The sequence below is a fragment of the Zonotrichia albicollis genome, chromosome 10 (genome assembly GCF_047830755.1).
Source record: "Zonotrichia albicollis isolate bZonAlb1 chromosome 10, bZonAlb1.hap1, whole genome shotgun sequence".
In the NCBI taxonomy this organism is placed as follows: Eukaryota; Metazoa; Chordata; class Aves; order Passeriformes; family Passerellidae; genus Zonotrichia; species Zonotrichia albicollis.
The window spans coordinates 3,539,106-3,562,306 of record NC_133828.1 but is presented as its reverse complement, the minus strand read 5'-3'; the positions used below and the strand labels follow the sequence as shown (position 1 = coordinate 3,562,306).

The window sequence follows — 23,201 nt, the reverse complement described above, 5'->3', positions numbered from 1 at the left end:
GGTTCTGCCCAAATAATCCCCAGCATCTGAGTGAACTGAGCTGAAGTTCAAAATTCTTTGATTGAGAATGCAGTGATGATTTGGCTCTGCTGCTTTTCTCGTTTTGTAGCAGGAGCTTTAGTGTGCTAAAAGGACAGATGTGTTGTTCATTATCATTAGTACTAGTAGTAGTATTAAGGTTGGGCTCATTGGTCTTGGAGGTCTTTTCCAAGCTAAATGATTTTGTGATTCCCTTACTTTAATATTTGGGCATTTGTTCCAGTGAAGAATTTTTTATGAAACAAGTTTTCTTTGTTTATTTTATTTTTTATTTTGATTTCTAGATGTCAGTTTTAATTAAGTTCAGTTATAAAATAGTTATAATTCTTCTGTTTTGGTGTCCTTTTGAAACACCTCAGGTTATAGTGGGTATAAGGCATGGCGTGAAGGCATAACCCACCCTGCTGTACAGAGAACCCAGATTTTCCTCACCAGTTTAATAAGTAAATTAATAAGTAAAGGAAGGTAGTGGCTCCCAAGCTATCCTCCCCTTGCCTGAGCAACTGAAAGGTGCAATTCTGCCTATCACATCTTTTCTTAATAAACATAACAGCCCATAAATGTTTATGTAAATACACAGTTTAAAAGGACTCATCCCAGCAGCACTGTGCTTGTCAAGTGAGTCATTTTTTCACCTGGCAGGATGATGTTGTAAGGCTCAGTTGTCTTAACTAATCCTGGCTAAAAAGCAAAATTCTGTTTTGTAAGAAAATTCCTGGCCAGCTCTAATCTTAACCTCTTGCATGTCTGTAGCTTCTAAATCGATGTCACAGTTGTAATAGCTTTGAAAACCCATATGTTTGTAAACTAAATAAACCTTGATATTCAAAGGAGATGAAGACAAGAATTACATCTCTTGGCAGTGGTGCTCTGAGCTCCGTTTCAGCTCGTGTTGGCTCCTCATTTTTATGCCCGTGCACCACGCCAAATCTGCCTTATCTATGCAAACATATTAACACTGGCTGTTTGCTAAGGCTGTGATGCATCAGCCTCTTATCTGCAGTTCTGACCCTAATGTTACATAATGACTCGGGATCGGTATTTCTTGATAGTTCACTGGGACCGCCTTCGCTTTCTCAACTCCTCACTCTCCTACCCACTGACTACATCAGCTCCTGGCTGCTCTCTGCCAGCTAAGGCACACAGGCTGCCAAATAGCTTCCTGCTCAAAGATCTCTGCATCCTCTCCGTGCCACGGGCCATCACCCTGCAGCTCCAATGTTTTTTTCCCCAGGTAATTTTCCCCATTTTATTCAACTTACATGGTCTGGATTTAGGGATGCGACCCCAGATCTTCCCAAAGCTGCCCCAAACTGCTCATCCTTTTTTCTGTCATTAGACAGGTTTTAATATCTTCTTACAACAAATGGGTGTTCTATTAACGTGTGAAAAAATTCTGCACTAAACATAATAAAAATGCCACCCTAAATACCATATATGAATACTGATAAGTGTTCCTAATACTGCCTACTAAGACTATTAATGCCAAAAGAAGAAAATAAATATTTGTCATCAGTTCTATCTGGCCAAAAGTCTTCCTTTAGGAATAGAATAACATATTCCTTTGCAGTATATAATTGCTTTAATTATCTTTTGGCCTATCCACAAAAGCTTGGTTCCATCTCTCTCCCCACAGCGTCCGAAAGAATATGCAAATTCTGTTCATTCCAACTCCCAAAATAATAATAATTTTAAAAAAAAGCCTGAAAAGAACCTCCTTTAGCTATTTAGGAAAGGCTCAGAAAACTTTCTTAGGCATGGCTGTGGTGCATGCCAAGAACTTTCTTATTTGTGGAAGATGTCCCCAAGCCCTTTGCTATTGTTCCGAGGTCCTGCCCTTGCCCAGTCTGGCTTCTCAGCATTCCTATAACAGCTCTGCTCATCTCCCATCCCATCTCCAGTGTGGATCCTGCAAACGTGGGAAACTGAGTCAAGCCCTTTAAACCTTCCAGACTCAGTGAGGAAGACAAAAGCATGAAATGTAGGAGTTTTTAGGGTCTCTCTCCTCTTAATGAGGAGTTTGCCAGATCCAAGAGCTTCTATCACTTCTCACGGCTGTAAATGTCTGGTTAACAACCTCCAAGAAAATGCAGCAAAGCCAAAGGGTGGAGGGCTTTGGGAAGCTGGCTCTCCCAAACTTTCTGTTTCCAGCCCACCCTTTGTCTGATATCACTGAAAAGAGCCCAAGAACCCTGGACATGACAGGCAACGGGCCTGTGTGGCATTTAGGGCTGGTCTGTACTGCAAAATGTTCATACTGCAACTTCTCAATTCTTTCTCCTTTTTCCTCCCTGGCTATTAAAAATTCCACTTTTAATGCAAAGCAGAGCCGGAGTTCTGTGACCACCCTATGAGTGCAACAATCTGCAACTCAGTTATAGGAAATCATTCCCTTTAAACGAGACGCTGAGGATGTGATCCAAAACAGGATTTCCAGTATTCCATGACCTAGATGACAGCTGGATTGACTGCCTATCTTATACTCAAAAGTAAAATGGAAAATTATCCAATTTTCCAGTGTGTTAGTGAGAAAATATAAGTGAAAGGAAGTCAAAGAGCAGCCTCTGATGCTCAGTGGAGGTGGCCTTTATGTTGGACAGATTCGTGCATAATTCCAGCACCTGGAGCTTAGAACTTTTCATCTTGAAAACTTTGGTTGGTGTTTGGGTGTTACTCCCTTTTTTATCTCTCAGAGAAGTTAATGGTGCTCTGAGAAAAGCCCTTTGATTTCCCTGTTTTCCAGAGCAGTTGATTATGAAAACGAAGCCTGACTGGAGACTTGCTGTGGGAATGGTATTCAAGCACTGGTTAAGTGCCAGAATGTGTTGGGAAGGAAGAGTTTCCAGAAAAATATCACCCTGATTAAAACCTGATCTGACCGAGTTTTCTCTATGCAAAGGGTTACCAGAATAGTAAGACAACGTTGTTAGTCAGAGTTTCCTTCCCTTACTTGATCATTACCAGTGATGGTTTTATTGCTGCTTTTTGAATGATTATTGTAACAACAGCTCATCCACGAGCTGCTTAGGTACTGCTTGCCTCACTCCTCACATGATATGTTAAATGTCTTGGTGATGTCTGTCCTTGTTTGGCAATTTTTCCACAATGCCCTTTTATTCTTTATAATATGTTTAATTGGATATATGAGGAAAAGATGGGAAGAAAGCCATAATACCAATGGGATTTTTGCTCCCTACATTATGCTCTTCATGAAGCCACCCTTGTGACGATTAACAGAAAGCAGCCCTTCAAAGGACAAAATTAAATCAGCAGACAGCAGAAGACAATAAAAAATGCTATTTTGATAATTGCAGGGATTATATATTTTTATTTCTTTTTTAAGACCGTTTGTGAAATTCATATGTTTGGTTCTTTTCAAAAGATAATAAATATTGTGGGCAGACCATATTTGATAGTGGTTGAGCAAGATCTTTAAAAATGGCCATGGCCATGCTACCACTCTGTAAATATTGACTGAACAAACACCCACCACGGGATTTCTGTGAAATATGGCTTCTTTTTTGTTCTCTCTTAGCCATGGATGTGGTTAAAACACCCTACTGTATTCTGAGAGTGCTGTCCTGCTCTTGGTAGGAGATCACAAGATGTTGGGGTTAACTGTCAGATGCTGTGCTCTTCTAAAGACCTTTGCCTTTTAACTAAATGCTTGCTTATCTTTCTAATTTAACATAGTCCCACATTCTTTTTGTAGTAATTTTGGACTATCTGATAACATATAATGGAAAACATGTTTATGTCTTCCACTAGTTCTTGTTGCATATTTCAAATGCTTAGAACAACAATTTTCAGAAGCTTTCATTAAGGTTAATTTAAAAACTACATTAAATACAAACAGATTTTCTCACAAACAAAATGCAATGTGTACTTAACAGACTTCTGTATGTTATATTTGATAAACTACCTCATATAAATGCAAATTCTGACTTTCTGCCAGAACAAGGTGGTACAGAAAATATTTCTATTAAACAAATAATGCTGGGAGAGCAAACTTCAAGTTACAGTATGTTACACTGAGAAAGAAGATTTTTTTTTCCACTGAGGTCAGATATATATTTATTTTATTTGCTCTGAGTACTATTTTGCTGTTTCTACACTAAAGATGATGTAGCACAGCTCTGTATAAAAGGCAGGTACATGTATGCATAGGATAAATATTTTTAGCCCATTTCTTTGTTATTGTTATAGATGGGTATTGCTGGTTCCTTTTGCTTTACAGAACAGTGATATGGAAGGATGTCATGCTTTGAGCTGAATGCCAAGACTGAGCCAGAAGGGTTGGGAAGAGGAGGAGCAATGCTCACCCCTGGAATTGTGAGGTATGATCTGAACAGACCAGATCTGAGCAGAGGTGTGATCTGAACAGAGCGCCGTGCGCGTTCTCATCGCGCTGCCGCTGGATAACGCTCGCTTGGTAAAGGAGCGTGAAAAGCAAAGCTGCCAGAGGCCACTAAAGAGCATATGATGGGAACAAACTGAGTCACCAGCAGTGGGGCTGACATTGTTGGTGGAATCTGGGACACCCGCGTGAGCCATTGTTCGCTGCACCTCGTCTGGTTTATGTAGCTGGCTGAGTTGAAAGCTGGATCGGCGCTAACCTTGGGCTTGGAGAGGGATTGGTGCCATGTGGTTTCAATTGTCCATGGATGCTTTCAGCTCCTGCTGCCAGTAACGAGCTGTCCTCCAGGTCCTCCCACAGCCGTGGTGCTGTCCCAGCTCACCCTGATGGGGCTGTGGTGAGCGCTGCTTCCTGATGTGGTCCCTTTCAGCGGGAGCTGCTCTGCTGTCTGCTTGGAGAGAGGGTTTATTCACTCTTGCCTCTGTCCCAGGAGCAGCAGCTGCTGAGAAGTTTTCCCTGAATACATTTTGCTGTGCAAAAGGGCTTTTTTTACTTTTTAAACTGGTTCCTTTCCTGACTTGGTCCGATGCTGCCCTTGGTGCAGTTGTGGGAATATCTGAGGCTGTGAGTTGTTCTCTTGTGCTCTTTTCATTTGGAGGTTGTGCTGGTTTCACCACCTATTTCCTGGCACACACAGCTCTTGTCTGGGAGTGTTTTTTGTGGACATGGGGGTGATAAGAGCTGTAAAAATAGTGAGAGATCAACCACCACCAAATTACAGCCATGCCTGAGGCAAACTGCGACAGCTTTGTGACGGTGTCACCATGCTATCTTTGTGACAGAGATGGAGATAATGAGAATTAATTAATCAGTCTTTGATTAGAAAAAAAAGAGGAGGGGGAAATCCTTGTGCTGTGATTCCACTACAAAAATGCATGGAACTGGTGAGGTTTTTATTTGATGTTACTTCTCAAATGTAGGGCAGGCTTTTGTAATGCAGAGCTGAGGGTTTCATGGCTGCTGGCTTGGTTACCCATCACTAATGGACCACAGGGGCAAGAGATCCTCACTTTATAGAAAAACACATGCTCAAAACTAACACCACGAGACCATGGAGATGTTTTTACTCTCACTGTGCAAAATCTGTCTCTTATTTAAAGATCTTGCAAGTCCCAGGTACAACCTTGTTGGCTGGAGTCAACCCTGCCTTCTTTACAGTCCCGGGGGTGAAATTTTGTCTTGTAGTCTTTAGACTGATGGCTAAACCTTAGAAATTGATCTCTTATGATAAAACATGAACTACATGGTGCCAGTGTCTGACTGGAATTACAATTATCTAAGTAGATTCATTTGTATCCCTTTCATAGCAGCTTCTCGCTGGGCACAAGATTTTTCTGTGGGGCATGGGAAGAACTAAATTAATCTTATAAAGAGGAAGGGGTTTACACTGAAATCGATAGTTACAGAATTAACTGGGTAAATGACTTTTTCTTAATTCTTTCTCTTCTCAGAAGATGAAGTTTTGATGGGTACACAAATCCAATGGCTGCCAAAAAGCTGATATCACATGAAATATTTCATCTCAGCTGCGCTGAGCAAGTCTAGACTTTGGTATTAATGAAAACTGAGAGTTTAAAAAACGTCAGTGTTGAAGCAGGGAAAAATGCCCTATTCTGGTTATTAACTATGAGTAACTCATGAAGTTATGTTTTCAAAAAATGTTGTCACTTCAGAAAGAGCTACATGGCTCTCCTAGGCAGTTTTAAGGATAAGCCATATATGCAGTTTTAAGCTTGGACTTAGATAATTCACAAACACAGAATGTTTGTGCTATTTCAAAGGAGAAAAGCAATGGATTGCACAAGCAGTACGTGTGTCACTGTTGAAATTTTTGAAGCAGTATATATATTTGGTTTGATCTGCAAACTCAAGGGCCGAATTCCCAAGTCAAGTTCATTTCCCTTTGTGTACCTTCAGCACCCACTGCTCTCAGATTCTCACTTTCAGCCAGGTGGAAACAATCTTATAATTTTTTTCTCACCACCAAGCCTTTAGCTTAACTTCAGCTGTTCTTCAGCTGCATTTAGGGGATGCAGCCCCAAAGATGCTGCAGGTTTCCCAGCCCAGCCATAGCACTTCTGCGTAATGACAGTGGTAAAACCTTCTCACATGCAGTTCCCAGAAATGAATTGTACCAAGAGCATCTATAAAAGCTGCAGCATCCTTGTAAAGAGCACATAATGTCATCATTTTTCAGTGGGTATCTTCTCTAAAGGCAAATAATCACTTTTCCCATTAATGATTGGACTGAAGCTTTTCCCTTCATTCTGATTTCAGCAAAGGTTAGGGGCAGAACATTTAACATGCACATGGGGATGCTACAGGGTGACTCATGTGGCTTCTCACTGTAAATGGTGAAGGCAATATAGTACCTAGGAATTTTTTTCCCCTCTCTATCCTGGGGACTATTTTCATTTTTACTTTTCCCCTTCACTCATTACTCCAGAAATTTTTACAAGGGCATACAGTGACAGGATAAGGGAGAAGAGTTTTAAACTAAAAGAGGGGAGATGTAGGTTTGATGTTTGGAGGAATTATTTTTTTCTCAAAGGTTTGTGAGGCCCTGGCCCAGCTTGCCCAGAGCAGCTGTGGCTGCCCCTGGATCCCTGGAATTGTCCAAGGCCAGGGTGGATGGGGCTTGGAACAACTTAGGGTAGTGGAAGGTGTCCCTGCCCATGACAAGGGGATGGAATGAGATGAGCTTTGACATCTCTTCCACCTCAAACCATTGAAGGCTTCTTCTGTGATTCTGTGAAATTTGTTTTATCTTCTAATCCATGTTTCATCTCCTACCAGCTTCTCAGACTCCTCTCTGCTGGGCACAAACCACGGTAGCACCAGCTCCTGGTTACATCAGGTACAGTGAATAATTTACCCCAAAACCAGTGTCAGCATTGGAGTGTCCTTTGTCTAGGTGCTATTAACCACCTTTATTCAGAGATACCACAGACGAATGCTGCTTTGATGAGGAAAGGAAACATTTCAGCAGCAAACCTTTCAACCACAGGCTCTCAGTTTAATTTTGCCGAAGCCTATCTAACCTGTGGACCCACAGAGTTACAGAAAGTTTAATTATAAATACACATATGTTAATGCCAGCTATCAGCCTGCTCCAGGACCATCATGTTTAACTGCATATACCGTGTGCTAAACCACTGTAGGACAGATGTTCTGCTCAGGGGAATCCAGATGTAGCATCAACACCTGACTTGTCACTGGCTCCCATGGTTGGTTCTTGGATTAACATCTGAGACACCCACAACAAACCTGTCCCTCATTCTGAATATGCCTTTTGCATTTGGGAACTCCCTACTGGATTTATTTCACTTGTTCACATGGGAATGTCAAACGCTGGCATCTAAATCCCAGGTCAGTGTTAAAAATTTGAATTCCAAGCTGTCCCTTTATGCTGTCTACTTGCAAATACCACTTCACTGTTGCAAACTCTTTTCTTACTTGTTTCCAAGGAGCAATCAGAATCAGAGTCCTGAAAACTCCAGATTTTATGTTGGGTGTTTCTCTCTAATTTGTCATTGGCCTCTAATTTGTCTAATTTGTCATTGGCCTCAATTAGCAGCCAGCTCCTGTGTCAGATGCAGCTTGTATCCATCTAGGAATTGTACGGGAGAACCTTCACTGACTTGAGGACCAGGGGCCAAGTTTAATTCTCTTTATGCTGCATGTTAGCAACTATCAAAGTAGGGACCGTTGGGAACATTTAAATGCATTTAGTTATTTCCAGGCTTATTATTTCACTGTAATGCTTTGCTTTTAATACATTCTGTCCTCTCCAGTAAATTCACTTGTGTACAAGTTCTGATCTCAAACCAAAGTTTTAATTTACTGAATTTTTTTTCTGTTAAAAAATATGATTCTTCTTTTCATTGCCCTGTGCTTAAAAAATTCCTTGTGTGTACTCCTTGCTACGATTCAGGGTATTTATGAATGGTTCTACATAAAAGGAATGAAAATAACTAATTATAATAATACCACTAAAAGCCATGGCTGGCTAGAAAGTGGAAATCCCTGCCCATTACATATTTTCTGGTCTTAGAAAAGAAATTAATCCAACTCTTGGATGAAAATTGAAAACCACAACATTTTTCATATGAAAGGATTTCCAAAAATATAATATTTTTAGAAATTCACAATTTAAGTTGCTGATAAAACTGAAATTGATTTGAAAAATTCAACCAGTTAAAAAGAAATCTGTATTGTAGTGACACAGAGAGAAAACTTTTCAAGCCAAATACTGTTTTCCTTTTCATGGAGAGGACATTTTCTATCAGAAAAGCAATTTTGACAGAAAAGTCCTGCTATGGTCTACTAATTAGAGCATCTGGTGCACCCAGCTGGCCCAAGGTAAGAGCAGCTATGAGTATGGAGCAACATTTGCCCGACCAGTTCTTTCAGCTCCTAGGGACAAGAGCCATCAGAGACTCCAAGAAATAATTCCAAACGTCCTTGCCCTGAGCCAGGCCTTGCTCTGGTCCAGTCTGTGGCGAAAAGGAGGACTGGGACATGCCCGTGAATGAGGAAAGGTTTTCCTGTTGGCACCCAGCAGAGAGACACCACATGGTTTGTCATCAGGATTCAGCGAGAGGTGAGACCAAGAACTGTTTAATACTGGAAACACAGAGACCAACCCTGGCCCTGTCCTGTCCTGAGCTCTCTGGCACAAATACCCACATCCCTTCCAAACATCCTGGTTTCTACCTTGAGCCTCTAGAAACAAATGTCAGAGAGAATGTTCTACTGAAATTTTTATTTTATTTTATTTTATTTTATTTTATTTTATTTTATTTTATTTTATTTTATTTTATTTTATTTTATTTCTATCACAGAATAGTAGAATGGTTTGGGTTCAGAGGGGCCTTAAAGATTATCTCATTGCAAACCCTGCCATGGGATCATTGACATTTTCCACTACCCCAGGTTGTTCCAAGCCCTGTCCAACCTGGCCTTGGACACTTCCAGGGATGCCATAGCCACAGTTTCTCTGGGGACCCTGTGCCAGGGTGTCACCACCCTCACAGGGAAGAATTATTCCCAAAATCCTGTCTAAACCTACTCTCTTGTCAGTTTGAAGCCATTCTACCTTGTCCTGTCACTCCAGGCCCTTGTAAATTTTCTCCTACCACATTTCTTGCAGGTTTCCATCAGGTACTGGAAGGCCAAAATTAGATCACCCCAAAGCCTTCGATGTTTGGGGGAAGGCTTTTTCCCCATTTTGATGAGAAAAAAAATTGATTTTATCACTCTTGGTAAACTTTGTCACTTTGACTTTTTTTTTAATAAATGTTAAAAATTTGGGGAGAGATACTTAAAAAAAGTTAACAGGATGGGATCAGCAGGGGTTCCTCTGAGCACTGGGTCACTCTCACAGTTTATAATCCCATTTGTGGATTGGTCAAGCCCCATCTCCTACAGCCTCTGAAGCTGCTTTTTTTCTTCCATCCCTCATCCCCATGCTCCTGTGGGCCAGCTGTGGGACAGTTCACACTGCAGGTCCCTTTGTCAGCCTTCTCCCAAAGCTCATTATTGCCAGATTATATCCATTCATATCTGGGTTAATTACAAATTTTCTCCCCACTTCTTTCAACCCCGTTGGTTTATCTATAGACAGAAACTGCATCTACCCTTTGATTTATCAGGCTGAGCTTGCCCAGCTCCTTTAATCTCCTCTGACAACACCTACAGGCTCTCCCCTGCTCACCTACAAGTCCCTCTTTGCAGATGTTCTCATCAGAATTAATCTGAACTGATACCAGGTTAACCTGACACATGCTACCTTCCAGAAACCCATATGGCAATGCTGCTCATTTTGTATTTACTTCCACATCCAGAGATTTTTTTTTCCTCCTTTCTGTTCTCATGCCCAGTCTTAAACACCATTTTTCCACCTGGTGGGCTTGAACTTGAGACAATCTTTTCTCTTTCCCATATGTACCTCTGTAAATCCTCATAGGAAATGCCCTGTGGTACATTTCAATTTACTCCATTTCTCTAAATTTCACACAGTTTCTAGTCCAAGAACAAATTTGTCATAATGAATTAATCTGTTATAGAGGCAGACAAATACATATGAGAAAATGCACATCTATATACACAGAGAAATAAAATACATATAAAAATATATGTTTACATGTAAGTATATATATTTTTGAGAAAGGAAGGCTTATAGAAAGAGATATATATAACAAAATATAAAAAAAATATGAACAAATTTTAGTCATCATCATATTTCTGGGTTGGATTTGGGACATAACACTATCAGAGTAGAGGGAGAAATTGTGGATTCAAATTTTCATGGTACCTAAATGGGAGATGGGATTAATGATTCTTGGTGTGTGACCCTATGCACTGAAATGAAGACATTGTTCTGAGTCACACTTGTTTAGTCAAGACTTGCTGCAGTCCTGCAATAATGAGTTTTCACAAAGCCACTTTTTGCATAGTTAAGCAAATACACTGTTAATTTGAGAAAATGATAGTCAAAGCTCAATAAACATTGATAGGTACAGCGTGTTATTTAGTCACATAAACTCTTTTTAACAAACTACTTTGAATCAACAGATAAAAATAATTCAAAATTAACTTGCTAGACTCAGCCCCTAAGTGCACGCACAGTTTCCATGGAAGTCAGCATGTTGTAGGGCAGAATTTAGTCTGTGTATTTAATTCATCTTAATCACTATTATTAATTCATAACTACTGTTTCCAGAAATGTATTCAGTTAGTTTTACATTAGTCAAAATCAATTGTATGTGATTTATTTTGATCATTCAAGATTACAGTTTTGATGTATTTGCTCTCATCCTCTATGTCAAGCCAGGGAAAGTGGGAATGCTTTGCTAAGGAAGAGTCACCTTCCATCACCAATTTAGGGTTTATTTCCCTACACTGGGAGTTCACATATTCTTTGGAACAATCCTGGTTCTGGTAGATTTTTACAACGGGATGATGCAGTGGATAATGAAATGTCATTGAGGTGTCCAGCTATGGTGTCCACCACCATGGTGGTGGTTCCAGGCTGGTGGCCCCAGGTTCTCTAGAACTAGACTCAGATATGGGAGAAATAGCCAAAATTTGGCTCAGCACCATCAAACATGGTTCAGAATTGGCTGGATCTTACTTCATCCAGACCAGCAGCTTTCTAAAGACTGATTTCAAATTAAGGGTTTAGCTTCTTCTGGGCACCCACCAACTTCTGTGCTGCAAGGAACATGATATCCTTGTGCAGACTCAGGGTTTTGGGCAGGCCTGTGATGCTTCAGATATGGAAATTCACTTGGGACAAGTGTTTGGTGCCTCCTGTGATTTCAGAGTGAGCAGAGTGTGTCAACAGCTTCTCCAAGAAGGGCCAATTTTGGACACATAAGGGCACAGAAAAGTTAGAGTTGGAAGAGACCTTAAAAAAATGCAGCTCATGGCCGGGGAACTTTTCACTAGAATTTATCCAGCCTGCAGGAACAGTGACTATGACATATCTTACTTTTACAGGTGTCTTTGCTGGAGATTCTCATGGGAGTAACTTAAAGAATCAGACCCTCAGTTTACAAATGTAAGTAGTGCCTCCGGGTTGAAGGAGGGTTTTGTTTGACTCTTTTTCTTTATCATTATACTGAGTCTCACTCAGGCTGTGTCTCCACTTTGGACTCCCTTGTTGCCAGCTGGAAACACCACTAAGGAATAACCCTGGATGTTGAAGTCCATTCAACTCCAACCCATGATTACACATCTTCTGAAAACTCTCATTACCTTCCCCGCATATCTTTGTCTTTTCTCCCAGTCTTCCCAGTCAAGGATTACCATTTTGCAAAACAAAAAAGCACTCCTATTTTTGTTTCTTTAACGGCATCTCCAGCCACAATTCTTTCTGGTGGAGGGAAGAATCCTGGTGTTTAAACCTGGGATCCACTTGAGAGGAACCTCCCTGGATTTGCATGGCTCAGGGCTGTTGTAGAGTGAGCTGGGTGAAGCTGAATTTGTAAAGCTTTGGTGGAATTAAAACAGCATGCTCCGTACCAAGATGCCTTCACTTCCTGTGCCTTAATGTTAAATCCTATAGTATTGTGGATCTTAAAGATGATTGAGTTATTTTTAAACCACTGGATGTCTTCCAGTCACTCTATTTCACACTGGATTAATTATGTAAGAATACTGACTTGTTCGTCACTAATGTTACAACTTTTAAAAACAACATGCTGTTTAAATTCAAGCTTGGCAACTCTTGCCTGAATCCCCTCAAATTTATGGCACCACACCCATAGCATAATAAAATCTTTAGTGGTCCTTTGTCTTTTAGCTTGCCTTCTATTTTTTCTCAAGGGTGTTTTACGCTGGAAGATGCATACAAAAGTTGTCCAGATGTTATTTGTATCAGAGCAGAGATTTCAGTCCAGCTATCTGTGGTTGCAAATGTTTATTTTAATGGGTTATTGTGCAATCCTCGCTGCGCGGACCTCAGCGGCCTTATATGTACGTTCTCAGCCATGCCAGCACATTGCTTTTGGAGATTTTTTTATTTTAGTCCAATCGCAGTGGAAATGGTCACTGGGGAGAGCAAAAAATGTAACACCTGTAGGAGCCCTGCAGGGCGGTGTTTTGGCCGAGCTGGGTGCGAAGCTGGTGGGCGTTGGGTGGGAGCAAGGGCTGAGACAAAGAGCTCAGCCTGGCCACCACGGCCTGGATGTGCTGGGAGTTTATTTTACCCTGGCTGTTGCAACAAACAGAAGGGTGGGTTTATCAAACATTTTTGGGAGCCTCGTAAAAGGCTAAGCGACGTTTCCTTGATGCCGGAGTGAGTTGTTTATCTCGTAACTAAAACCACGCCGTGTGCGCGCCAATTAGGGCCGTGGATTTCAGCTTTCAGCTATTAAGATGAATTTAAGAGGAGAGTTTCGTTGTGTGCTGTAAGGACTGGGAACTGTGGCAGGATGGAAATATCTGTAGAGTCCGGAGCCTTCTGTGGAGCCTGTGAGCTGAGCTAGGCAGAGCACAGTGCTGAGGGCTCATCTGCAGGCTCTGCTTTACCTGTGTGGGTCCTGTTGAGACCCAGGTCCCTCGTGGCAAAGAGTTTAAAGCGAAATTTGCATGCTAAAAGTGCCCAGCCTTGCATTTCCAAGAAATGTGAGTGAGCAAGATGACGGCAATTAATGACAATGACACTCATTTGCACATGCAAAGAATCAAGACCATTTAACCTTTAAGAGAAAACAGCCATTATATTTTAAAGTTGTTTTATGTATTAACAGTCACATATTATTTTGATGTGCTTAATTAATATAAATAAGCTTCAGCCATTATACTGTCATTTAAACCCGCATAATTTCCTTTTTGTAGGAATTTGTGTGTAATTTACACTGTTGCATTCAGCTCCCAATGTTCCAAGATCATGCTTCAAATAATTAGATTTTAAAAATACAATTGGAATTGTTCTTTGTCTTTTGATTTTTCTGCAGTAAACACATTTTGAACTTCTCAATAATAAGGACCAGGGGCTTGTTTTTAAAAGCCAAAGTCGATGTTTTGAAGCATCATATTATTCCCGGAGCATGGGCTTTGGTTAAATGGTCTGGTGAAATGGGTACCATCAGCAACACAGACCTTGTTTGTAGTTCTGCCCATCCTCGCTTGTTTTCAACACTGTTCAATTACAGAGGGCTTTACCACTAGGAAATTAGCCCAAATAACTATCTTACCCTCAAATTGAAGGTATCATGTCACTAGTGAGTGGTATCAATCCTGTCAGGGAGATGACTTAATTTGGAGCTACTGGAAGCAGATAATAGATGGCCCTTTATAAATATGGGTCTGGGAATGGCATTAAATATTTGTGTTCGTGAGATTGTAGAGTTGGGAGGATATGGGATGTGGCCTTTCTGATGAGACCCCACTTTCCCTGTGCATGATGCATCCCCTCCCTTGTGCCAGTCCCCAGAACAAAAAGGGCCAAATATTTCATCTTGGAGCTCCTCCATGCCAGGGAAATCCTGGGTGTGATAAATGGCAAATCCTGCAGAGATTGGGGCAATTCACATCCATGAGATCCAGCTCTCCTTTGGCATCAGGGTGGGAGCTGCAGGTCCCTGTGTTCCTGTGGTCACTCCACCTGTGGGTCATGGTGGTCGAAACCCTGCAGCAACGCCTGGGAAAAAACAAATCCCCTTCTCAGGTCTTGGCAGGTGGCTCGGAAATCAATTGCTTTTCATTTATGTTCTGTAGAAAGTAAATGCATTTGTAAATTTGAAAGCAGCTGCTGACGCTCAGCAGTAAACCAAAGCGATTTTGTTTTACAAAACCTTTGCTGTTTGGTCTTAGCTGGTGGAGCTGCACATGGATCCAGCACTGCTCTTCGCATTGCAGGGAAGATTTTGTCTAGCTGCCTCTGTGACATATGGTAATGCTTAGTGTGTGCTGTATGGCCTGGAGCCATACCACTGCAGCCTGTATGCTGCTCAGATCTCCCAGGCTAAGGGAATCGGGACGAGACAGCGTTTGAATGCAAGGGACCTCCTAGAAAAAGTCAGAGTGCAGCGTTTTCTGCCGGTACGAGGACAGGATGTTCCTCCCTCAGGGCTGAGGCAATTCCCCACACGGGGCTAAGGTGGCTGTACTCTCCCAGCCATGGCTTTTTGGACTCGGATTATGAGAGACCACTAATGCGCCGTAAAAGATCTCACAGCTCTCAGCCATGGGAAAACAGCAAACAATCCCACTTCCCAAGGTAACCCAGAGGAAGTGGTGGCGTGCAGGAAAGCACTGCGAGACCTTTTCTCATCTTGTTCCTGGGGGCAGGACGTTCCCATCACCACCTTCCCTTTCAGGGTGCAGCTAAGCCTGCCGAACAATCACTGCTTGTTTCTCACACAGATTGCTCCCAGGCTCCCCGGGAAGCAGAGGGAATTCCAGAGGCACCCTCAGCACAGTCCAGTGGGTGCAGAAATCCACCCGTGTCAGGGTGGGAAAGGAGGGAAGCAGCATGGCTCGCAGGGAGGCTTTGCAGCCTCTTCTTGGCGATGTTATTAATTCGTTCTGGGACGTTGGGAGACTCGTTTAACCTCTCTTTGTCTCAGATTCAAACCTCTACAAGCAGTTATTATAACATTTGGCTGCATTATGGCATTGTTGAAAGGCTTAATTAAATTAAGTGTTCTGAGATCTTTGAATGAAAGGTGCTATCCAAGTGAAAGCCTGTTGATGATGATGACTCCAAATTATGAGGCCAAGTCCTTCACATGTTTTACTCAGTCCTTGGTTAGGCAAAGTTATTTTAAAACACCGTATTTGATGTAGCATTAAAATTGTTTGGGGAGTGCCATGTGTAAAGACACGACATCTGACCCACAGTGGGAGGGATTTGTCACTGGAGGGTTTTAATGGCAGCAACCAACCACACATCATCCACATGCAGGAAATCCTGCTGGTCACAAGCAGTTTTTAATTGTTTGTTTGGTTTGGTTTGGTTTTTGTAAATTTATTTGAAGACCTTTATTGGGAAGAATGGCCAGGACTCTCAGTTATTTCAGGAGAAATGCTGTCTCAGGTGGGAAATTAAAAAGAGCTGCTCGATCAAAGTTCGTAGGCGTCTCAGCCAAAAGATGCATTAGCAGATGTCTTCTTTCTTCCAACCTGTCAGTGCCTCCCTAGAAAAACAACAAAGTCTGTTGGGACTTTCACTAGGTGGTATCTTACCAACAGCAAGAAGGCAAAATTGCAAATATCTTTTTTTAATTTTGATTCTTTTGCAACCTATGCAAAAATTCCTCTGCTTTGGCAGGAGTAGTCCTAAAACTCTTGTCTTTTCTTCCTACCAAACTTCTCCTTACCTGTTTCTTCAGTTCATCTTTGCCTCTACCAGAATCCCTGACACTCTTATCCTCAGCACTTTCTCCTTTAGCATCTTTTCCCCCTAATTTGAAAGACACAGTTTTCCTGACTGCTTTTATCAGGAAGCTTTTTCCCCCCAATATTACCCTGTAACCACAAAAGTCTGCTGCCATCCTGAGCAAGTTATCAACCCTTCCTAGCCTTTCCCACCAGTTCCAGTTTCTCTCTATTGTACAAAACCCACCTTAGCAAATTTACCAGAAACACGAGAGTGAATCATATAATTGTTCATGGAGTTCAAGACTTTATGAGGATATTTTAAATGGGCTAATTGTTTTGCTGGATACCACAGGCACAGGACCACATCTAAAGTCTGGGCTCCTTAAAGGTCTGCTTTACAGCCTATTATATAATGTGTGATCCTTTCAATAGACAGGAAGGATGGTATTTTGGTTAAAGCCTCCAGGAGATCAGGATTCAGCTTCTAGCTCTGCACACTTCCTGTGTGGTTTTGGGAAAGACACTTTGTGCCATAATTCCCCATCTGCAAACTAAAGATGATATTACATCCTGTTTCTCACCTTCTCCCTGCAAGCTCTGTAAAGCTGCAGAGCCTGTAAGCACTGTAGAGCAAATAATGTCACTTTTTAATGCAACACTCTCCTCAACAGCATTTCAGTCTCAGCTGAAGACTAATGACTATTGTGGTGTTAATAATAAATAATCATTGTAATCATACATAAGACTTTCAGCCTTACTTGCACTTAAAGTTGATTCTTCCAGACTTTCTGCAAGTTTACCTTGGAACCAGTCTGAGCAAAGAATAAGCATATCAAACTGTGCTAAATAAGGTGGATTTCTTTTCCCATGTACTTTCTCTGTATTTGCTGAAGGACAAGGAACAATAGACTTAAGACCATCAAACTCATTTCACCTTTGTAATATTTAAACTAATTAGTCCCAGAGATGAAAAACGCATTGCTCAGATTCCAGATAATCTTAAACAAAACACTTCATGCTGATTTTATTCTGCTTCTATCTGTGCAAAGATTAAACAAAACCCACAGTTGGTTTCATCTGCCAGGCTCTAAAAAAAATCATGTCACAGAAAGAGAAAGGGGGGAAAATAAATCCAAGGCAAGGTTTGCAGTGCTCTGAGCTTGCTCATCCTTAGTTTATCTTCTGCAAATGAGCATGTATAAAACAGTCCACCTACTGTTCTAGTTGCTACGATATAATGCAGTTCCACTGAATGATCCTGTTAACCTAACCTTCAATTTGCTGGGATTTGAACTCTGAATTACAGCTTACTAACATAGTTTAACAGCTGGTACAAGGGCTTCTTTTGAATTTTTAATCACATGAATTAAAGATTGCTGGAGATGCTTTTCAGACCTCCACTAGCACTGATCCAATGTACAGAAAGACAAGTATAGGTAGCCCCATGAGGATTAAGAGCACAAAGGTACTATGGCTTGTGAAGCTATGCTGCACTCTTTGCTTGCCAAATTAGGAATACTGGTGCAAATTATTCATGTGAAGATAAATTCACATTATGGCTCCAAATGGATTTAAAACCCCCTTTTTAGCTCACATTTTTATACACAGTGTGCAGTGCTGGAGCACAGGTTTTGAAGATAAAGCTTAGTTTAGCAAAATGTTTCTTCTGTTCCGTGTACAAAGGGAACACAGACACTCACACACAAAGCAAGAGAGAGAGAAAGAAATATATATAGAGTGATTGCAACTGATATCTGGAATGCAATGAAAACAAACATGACCGTCTGTGGATGTTTCAGGGTGGATGTAATCATTTGTTGCCGTCGTACAGCGTGCGGAATGCGCGTGTTTAGATTCTGCACTCTTTGTGTCTCCCGTTATTTATTCCAAGAAGATCTTCCTTATTGAAGATATTTCTCAGGGAAAGGAGGAAAAAAAAAAAGAAAGGAAAGGGAGAAAAAAAAATAGACAAAAATGTAGTTCAACTGGAAGCTTCTCTACCCTGACACGCCAGCTGATGAGTGCTGTGAGAACTTGGGAAAACAGACCCTGTCTCTGAAGTTCACTACCCCTGCAAGCCTGGAGATCAGCAGAATAGAGTGGATGGAGTTGTTTAAACAAAGTAAGTAGGGGGAGGAAAAAAAAACCTTTAAAAAAAATCAACTAAAAAAAAAATTAGGGCAGCAGGAACAAGAAAGCATGTTGCTTCTTAATTATGCTGTGTTCTCCCTCTAATGGATTGGCCTCCCCACACGCTCTAAGTAAAGCAACTGGCATGTGGCATCCTCTGCAGAGAGAGGAGCAGTGGCAAGTGTACAGCTGTTCGTGCTGACACACAGGTGTTGGATTTTTGGATCTGTTAGCTAGACAGATTTTTAAGGGTGTACGGGGGAATCATCTGCAGTTGTTGCGTAGAAAGTGAGTTGTCCAAGAATACCGGAGTTAATTATTATGTAAATCCCGCTCCACAGCCAAGGCTGGGGCTGGGGTAGGAGCTGTGTTCCCCCCATGCCCTGCCAGCTCTGGGTCACTGTCTGATTTCCCTGTTCATGGAGTGCTGTGGTGGGCTGGCAGTGATAGCTGTGGCAGCAGAGGCAGCAGGGTCAGGTGGGGATGAGCAGCCAGGGTTATCTCAGCTGGCATGGGAAGATGGAAGTGGCCCTGCCAAATCACTGAAGAGGTGATGCTGAAGCTCCAGGGATGCTTTTGCCAGTCCTCAGGGAAAGCCTGAAGAGCAGCAGGTGGGGAGAGTGTTCAGGCAGTCCTTTAGCAGTTTATTGTCCTTTTATCAGCAGGACTTGCTCTGGCACTGAGAGCTCATGCTGCACTGACAGTCCTGAGCACCACGGTGGCTTTGGGCAGTGTGCAGCTGGGGAAGAATGCATCTGAGTGGAAACAAGGAATATCATCTCCTACCAAACTCCCCCTATGGAGAGGCAGGGATTTCTCCTTTCTCCTTTGCAAGGGTCTTCACCCAAGGATGCCTTGGTTTCCTCAAATAGTATATTATTTGATTTTATGAAATTGATGTTATTTCAATACAGAGCAGGGTGCCATGTTTTCTGTAAATCACTAATATGTATAAAACTTTATATTTCTGATGTTCTTTATATTTTTAATGAGCTGTCAAGTGAAACAGAGCTGTCAAGAGTGACTGGAGGGATGTGACTGAGGAAGGCCAGGTTGGAAAGGGCTTTGAGCAACCTGGTCTTGTGGAAGGTATCTCTGCCCATGGGGAGGGGGCTTGGGAAGAGTTGGACTTTAAGTTCACTTTCAACCCAAACTATTCTATGATCTCAAGGTAAAAGGTTTGGATCAGCTGCAGTTTATGGGACAATTTCTCCTCCCTGTTGCTTCCGGCCTCCTGGGGTGGATCAGAGGGCTGCTGATGGGTTTTCTCTCAACCTGCACCCAAAAGCTCAAAGGGATAAATGCTACAACTTTTTGGCCAATTTTAGACACAATTTCATCCTGGTAGAAATTAAATTTTGTTTTGTATGCTCTGGGACCCCTGGGTGGGCTGCCCTGAGCCCTGCCAGGTGTGTGTGATTCTCTGCCTCCTGCTCTGACCTGACCAGGCTGCATCACTCTGGTGGTGGCTGAGCATCGCTCCCAGGGGCAGCGCCAGGGGAGCAGCAGGAGCAGCACGGGCAGCGTTAACGCTCCCCTGTAATTCAGATTTGAGTGATGAAACCCAAGAATGCAGAGCAGCTGGGAGCGGGTCTCAGAGTGCTGATATTGGGCAAGCTGGGGAGTATCACATTTCTACCCAGGGAATAGACTTTTTCTTTTTTTTTTTTTTTTTTTCCCTTTCCCTTAGGGTTAAGTCTTTTGTTTTGTTTGTGTGTTCTGCTCTTAATTTCACTCTTTTCCCCGAAGTTCACAATGGGAAATAAATCTAACTCATCTCTTTTTCTTGCAGTTTCCCAGGGAGGAGGAGAGGAGCAACACCTCATCCCACTCTCTGGTGACTCCCAGCCTCTCTTCAATCTCCCTCTCGCTCCTGGCCTGGCCTCTCCGTGCAGATCCAGAGCTCTGGATGTTACCATCTGTTTTGAGTAGAAAAAGCTGCCATTTTTTTAAAAAAGGTTGCAGAGTGAACAGGTTGGACCAGTTGCTGCCAGGGTGGAGTTCTAACTGTTTGTTATTGTAATCACTGGTCATTTTTGTAAACTACCTGTCGCTGATGGTTAAGAACCACCATCCAGGAGGATGATGACCCTTCTCGGACAGTGAAAGGAAGGGACATTGGAGGGCATGCAAATGACCTCGGAGCCAGCATGCCATGGGAAAGCCACCCCACCAAACTCACCAAAAGACCCCAAAAGCAACGAGCCAACACAGAATTAAGAGATCAAAGTGATGCCTGGACGTGAGGAACAAAATCCAGAGCCTGCACAGAGGCTGAGATCCTTCTTTGCCCCTCACCCCAGCCAAGGAAGACCTTGGCTAGAGGCAGGACCCTGGGAGTCAAACCAAAAAAGCAGAACAAGGGGATTTCCCAATGCTCTCATGAGGATGAAATTGTCTAAAACTGGCCAAATAAGAAGCTGCAGCATATATCCCTTTAAGCTGTTGGGTGCAGTTGGTGAGCAAACCCATCAGCAGCCCTCTGATCCACCCCAGGAGCTCTGAAGCAGCAGGAAGGAAAAATTGTCCCATAAACTGCAGCTGATCCAATCCTTTTACCTTGAGATCATGTTTGCAGAGACACTGAGACCATTTTTGCCTCTCACCCTAGCCAGGAGGACCTCAGCTAGAGGCAGGACCCTGGGAGACAAACCAAAAAAGCAGAGCAAGAGGATTTCCCAATGGTCTCGTGAGGATGGAACCCCCAGCCCTGCCCACAGATGCGTGGACAAAGCTGCGCTCTTCATCCTCCTCCTCTGAGTCATTCCTGAGAGCAGTGGCAGCGTGAGCGCGGACCCGTCGGTTCTCCCCACCCAAGCTGATCACTTTCAATAAAGGCACTAAAAAGGAGGAAGGTCTCCTGCCCGTGTTTATTTCACCATCCATCACAGCAGCTCCGGTTCCAGCGCTTGCTAAACGCCTGAATTTCCCGCTGGCTCCGTGAACAGCTTCCAGCTTGTGGTACATTGCACAGGCACCGGGTGAATGGGGCTGAGCAATGTTCCTGTTTGGCTGCGAGCGCCGCGTTCACCTGAGCTGGCTGGCAGGATGAATGGTTCACCACAGCTCTGCTGCTAACCCCCTTTGTGAACTAGCAGTGAGCCATGTACCTTATTACAAAGGCCGACAGCTCCCTGGAAACTTAAATCCACTCTTTTCCCCCGTTCCCGACCATAGGGAGCTGTAAAAGAAAAGGACTTGGTTGGTAGGCATGTAATATAACAAAAAGCCCTCTGTTGTGGCAAGATCCAGACTCCCCAGTAACAATGGGGATTATGCTCTCGCATCGAAAATGCAGTTGCTAGTTTTAACTGCAGTACCTTATTACAGATTCCTACAGAGCACATTTATGTCAGGGGCTTGGATGTTTAACTTCAGTCGAGCCTGGTAGCAAAGAGAGCTCGGCAACCTCTGCTTTGGGTTGGTTTTTTCTCTCTCTTTTTTTAATATGAAGGGGGAAGATGCAGCTCAATTTGCTGCTGTGGTGCTACCTTTCCTCAAACCACTTCTCAGGGAGCTTTAAATAGCCTGACACTGGCACCGGGCATGAGCTGGCAGAAAAAAATGGATTTTTTCATCTGATGGCTCGCCAGGGCTGTTTTCAAGGAGGAGAAGTAGAAGAAGAAGGGGAAAGAAAAAACCCAAAAAGACCCTTTTGCATGCCAGTCATTCATTGCCTGCCAGTTCCCATGGTTCTCCTACGGATGGTAGCCACAGAACTATTCAAAGTACAGTAAACACTGAGGAAAGTGAAAAGAAACTCATGAAGCAGAGAACAGAGAAGGAAAAAGAGTTGGGTATGGGATACAGGGCAGTAAGAGTCACCTAGGGATTACTTTAGGGCGTACCATGAATGCTTCACTCCGTGCCAGTAGGAGCTGGACCAGCACATTTTAGGGAGGATCCACCTCACTTCTGCAGGATGGGGAAACCAGCTGATGTCACAGCAAGTGAGGGCAGAGGGGAGGCAGTGACTCTGCTCTGGGGTGTCCAATATGGAAAAGAAGGTGTTTACAATGTCATTTAGGGAAGAGTATGTACAGTCCCTGCTCTTGGGAAGAGTATGTACAGTCCTCTGCATGGACTGCAGATCCCAGGGGACTTGGGCCATCACTCTCTTTTCTGCTCTTTCATCCTCTGGAGTGGATTAAATGTTTGTGGTTTTTTTTAATTTTCTTATTAATATTAATTATTATTTGCTTCATAAGTCAGGGAAGGAAACGAAAAGAGAGGAGATGAAGTGTGACATCCCATCCCTGGAAGTGTCCAAAGTCAGTTTGGATGGGGCTTGGAGCAATCTGGGATAGTAGAAGATGTCCCTGCTCATGGTAGGGGGTTGGAATAAGATGAGCTTTAAGGTTCCTTATAATCCAAATCAGTCCATGATTCTAAGTTTTGCAGTTTTCTTGACATGAACTCATTTCTCTTTCCTCCAGGGCAGGGGAGCTGTAGATGGAGATCTCCATAACGAGACCACTGGTGCAAGGGACATCTGCCTTGCCTTCTCTGTGTGTGTCATATTTAACCCCCTGGGAGGAGAGGTGATGTACCAGAGAAAACAGAATTACCTCATTCACAGCAAAACTTTCTTAGAGAGACAGAGTTTATCACTATGGATTTTTCTGATACGGTTAAGCACAGGAAAGATGCTGAGATGGATCAAAACCCTCCTTCTCTGGGAGTGGTACAATGTGGTTTCCATACTGGTTTTCCTCTAATATTTTCATTATCAAAAATATCCTTCCTTTGACAAGCTGTTTGAAACCCTACGGATTTATTTCTT

General features: G+C 42.6%; 1 long non-coding RNA gene across 2 annotated transcripts in view; it reads left to right on the top strand.

Annotated features, from left to right (window-relative positions):
* Window positions 1-21,361, top strand: part of LOC113459813 (uncharacterized) — a 32,281-nt gene extending 10,920 nt beyond the window's left edge. The window contains exons 5-9 of one of the 2 annotated variants that reach the window (XR_012581872.1): window positions 1,092-1,273; window positions 4,277-4,376; window positions 7,253-9,059; window positions 11,960-12,020; window positions 20,211-21,338. This is a non-coding gene — a long non-coding RNA (uncharacterized LOC113459813). Of the gene's footprint in view, window positions 1-1,091; window positions 1,274-4,276; window positions 9,060-11,959; window positions 12,021-20,210 lie in introns of both variants that reach the window. The other variant, XR_012581871.1, reaches the window with a different exon arrangement.
* Window positions 21,362-23,201: the final 1,840 nt, after the last annotated feature.